Below are 4,517 nucleotides of genomic sequence, written 5' to 3'. Positions count from 1 at the left end.
GTTCTTTTAAAGGGGAGGGAGTAAATTGTGATAAAATAGTATCACTGTAAACTGTCTTGAAGCGTGCAAAAGCTGCAAGGTCATCACTGCTAGAGAGTTCAAAGAACATTTATTTAGAATTCTTTATATTCTCAATGATATGATAAATATTTTCCTAATTACTGAAGGGAATAATATTAAGGAAAAATTATAGATTTTATAATAAAAAAATCATCAGGAATATAAGATACAGAAAAATATTAACAGCTTTTAATTTGAATTGTTTAAAATTAATGTATGGTTACAAAAAATTAAAATTATTGAAGTACATAAAGTAACAGGGTTTCCCTCCCCTGACTAATATTACACTCCAGGGCCTCAAAGAAATACTGTTGACAATTTAGTACAATTTTTTGGACCTTTTGCAATGTTTGAAGTATAAACAGAGAGACAGTTAATTAGAAGACACTGCACTCAATACTATGCGTTATCTTTTCACTTATAATATACCATGAACACTCTATTTCAGAATACACATATATATTTCATGTTGATAAATATTATGTATTTTTCATAGCCTGGGATTATTATGATTTAAGGATTCCTCAGATGACAGACATTTAAAAAGCCCTTAGTTTCTCTCTCTTGAAATTACTGCAGTGATGTGTACAGTTATATTTATACTTGCCTACTTGTGTATTTCTGAAGAGTGTTCTGAGATCAAGATAATGTTAAAGTTTTGATATACCCTGACAAAACACCTTCCAAAAAGACTCAACTATATATAAGTAATTTCTAAGATCTTACAGTACTCTTTTGATCAATCTATGGGACCAATTTCTAGGATAAACTATTACCACAGTATATTACTTACCTTAGATATCTTTAATGGTTTAGTATGTAATAGGAAAAGTCTTCATTTTTTATTTTTTCAAAATATTTCCTTATCAAACTTTATAATAAGCTTATTATACCCATAAAACTTTCTCAAGGGCACACCAGTTCCAAACCAATTGATTACTCTGACAAATAGAAAATTTCATTTTAAAATTTCTAACTTAAAGAGTAGGTATTTTCTCCATATAGGAGTGGATATGCATGATAAGCATGGGTATTGGATTTCTGCACTCTAGCAAAAAGAACCACAGTGTAGTTGATAGAAGTCTGGAATAATAGTCATGATAACTTTGCTCAACTTTGGTTCTGTGAAAATTAATAAAGGGAAACCTCACTAAAACAGAGGTCAGAAGGTTCAGCAGGGGGATCTCTCATGTCCAACCACTCATTGTCAATTGTATATCCAATACAAAGAGATGGACCTTCCACATCCATACTACTTTGTCACCCCTGCAGGAGAAAGAAAGGCTTTCCTCCTCCCCTAGTGATTGCCTAGCCTATAAGAGACCATCACAACTCAGCCAATGAGAAGTAACCATACTAGGAACTCCCAGTTCACTCCAGTGGACTTATTTGTTTATAACAGTCTTCCCAACTTTCCCTTTTCCTCTATAAAAGAATGTTCCTCTCCTTTGTTTTGCAGATTTGCCTATGGTTTTTGCCCCATAGCTTGATTATCCTAGATCACAATTCTATGCTTCTCCTGAGTAAACCCATTTCTGCTGGTATAATAACTGGCAGTTTTATTTTTAAGGTCAACAGTTCCCATATTTATTAACTTATTAACTTGGAAAATTTGTTTAACCTAGTTGAGTCTTGACTCTTCATCTGCAAAATGCAGAAAATGTTAATATTTTACCTAATGTGATCTTATGAGAATTAAGTAAGATCATCACTTTCAAGACTGTCCATTACATCTCATGCCTTAGTTAATGTCTTTTATTATATAGTTATTATTAATATTTTTTATCAAATATAGCCCCTAAGAGTTAAATATAACTTCTGGCTTTATGAGAAGGATTTTCATAAACACTGACCCAAGTGCCAAAAATGGACATCTGTGATCATTTAACAGAATAAACCTGCTAGATCTTGTGAATTGGAGTTAGTCTTTGGTTCCTATTCTTCCCGCTGTTATTTTTACTGTTTCATCTTTTAATATCCACCTCCAGCAGATCAAGTTTTTAGCTTTTAGCTGCTTTATTTCCCACATAAACTAGAGATTATTCTCTGCTGAAACTATTTCTCACACAGCTGTGTAATACATTTTCTAACACACATAACTTAAAAAGGATTAATTATCATTATGTCACCAATTATATGATGTTGCTGATGAGATCTGGCACAATTATTAAAAGAAACTAACTGCATGTTGAATGAGAAGATAAAAAGCTCATGACTATATAACTATTGGCAACTCTTTCTTAGTGCCTTCATTTAAAAGGAACAATGTCTATATTCCAATTTTTAGACTATTTTCTAAGCTAATCTTTTCATAGATGCTGAATTCAAAGTCATTTCATTAACATGAGTTCAGGTGAAAATTTGAAATTCATTTTAGTAGGAAAATACTTTTTACTTAACCATGGGAAATATTTTAGAATACACAATTATTGAGAACACGAGTCACTTAAACAGTTTTAATCTTTTTATTTCCAGTTTTGGGAGCTGTTAAACAAAAACTATTATGAATTCTATCATATTAAATAATTATAATAATTAATCACTTTATGATTCCATTCTAAAGATACTAGTGACCTTCCCCTACATCTCTATATTGCAGCTGCCATATTCTTGTACTATACAATGAAACATGATGGACCTCTGTACTTTCAAAGCTACTTCATCATATATGTTGACAATTATGTGCAATAAAGTAGTGTACCAAACAATGACATAGAGTTCACAGATGCTTATCACTCCAAACAAGACAGATTTTATGGCAACAGGCCCCTTAGAAGCCAGTGAAAACCATTTGAAGTGTCAAAATATATATATATATTGTCCAATAATGAAATATTCCTTTGCAATCACTTCGTGTAAAAGTAATCCCTAGGTAGGTAACAATTTAAAGGGAAAACTCTATAATGGAGGAGTGAAGCTGCTTCAGCTATGATATTTTAGAGGATTTCATTGTAACCGAGGGGTCTGACAGACCACAATATTCAAGTACTTCCATATTGCATGGTCACAACTCCTCTCAGGTCAAGTCATAATAAAACACATATTTCCCATAGAAAATATAACCTGCAAGTTATGCCAGCAATATTTCTTTATTTCTGAAAATTTTTAAATTATGTGTTTTAAAACCTGAATTCAAACAGTTTACTCTTGATCAGTTGCTGCTTACCCAGGGGTGAGTTGGTAGCCATTCTACTGTACAGAAATGAATTTGCACCTCAGTGAGGATTCACACCCGGTTAGGTAGTCAGGCCAGGCTAAATGGATTTTGCCCCAGGGAAGAAAAGAGAGTTATCACCTTGTTCAATCTGTTTCTACCATTTGAATCTGAATCTAAATCAGGAGATGACTCAGAAACAACTGGGAATGTCCAAGAAATAATCTTGTTAGGTTCTTTGGCCATATATGTTTACACTGACATTTAAAATGATTGTCCATATATTCAATTGTATCTAATATAGTACAATTAAAACCATATTTATAGATGAGTGTTTCTTTGCTTTCCCTGTCTCCATAATGTTAACTTAAGATGTTAATAATGATACTCCTAATGGGGAATAAATTATACATAAAGTTAATTTATAGACATAAATTCCCCAATAAGAATTCTCTATTTTTCCTATGTCAAAATAAAAAGAATCCAGACTTAGGTAAGGAGAGACCTTACTATTGCAAGATTGCAGGATTATTGCAAAAAGGAGAGAGACGCTATGCAATCTGACCATGAGTTCTACAATTATCTCAAAGGTCAAGCAGGAAAGGTTCTTTTTTTTTTTTTAAATTATTTATTGTTTATTTTTGAGAGAGGGAGAGAGAGAGACAGAGAGACAGAGAGACAGTGTGAGCAGGCGAGGGACATAGAGAGAGGGAGACACAGAATCTGAAGCAGGCTCCAGGCTCTGAGCTGTCAGTACAGAGCCCATCATGGGGCTTGAAACCACAAACTGTGAAATAATGACCTGAGCCGAAGTCGATGCTAAACCAACTGAGCCACCCAGGTGCCCCAGGGTTCTTCTTTTATAGGGAGCAGTAAACAAGGCTAGAAAGAACCTGTCTCAGACAAAGATCAACAGATGTCTTTCTTTGTGTCTGCCTCTTCTAGAAAGGGGCCATGTTCTACGTTTCCTCTTTGCTCAGACTGAGTGTGGGCCAAAGTTGAGGGGCCTGGAAGAAGAGAAATCTGACTAAAGTTTGGTCAAATCATATTAGTGAACAATTTTTCCCGATGGATCGGTAAAGACAAAAAGTTCAGTTAACAATTTATGAGGCAAAGAATGGGAATTTGAAGGGCCTGTATCTGGTCTTGTCATAAGTAAATAAAGGGCAGGGCAGGGGACATCCATTAGTCTTATCTAAACCACAGAGAAATTGGTGGTTCTTTGCAGTAAGCCATTTTCCAGAACACAAAAGGGTGCAGGAATTTAACAGTCATTGTGTTCTAACATTTCAGGGCTGATGTA

Source organism: Panthera leo, chromosome A1 (genome assembly GCF_018350215.1).
Source record: "Panthera leo isolate Ple1 chromosome A1, P.leo_Ple1_pat1.1, whole genome shotgun sequence".
In the NCBI taxonomy this organism is placed as follows: domain Eukaryota; kingdom Metazoa; phylum Chordata; class Mammalia; order Carnivora; family Felidae; genus Panthera; species Panthera leo.
The sequence above is the reverse complement of the archived record's forward strand: the minus strand, read 5'-3'. Positions refer to the sequence as shown.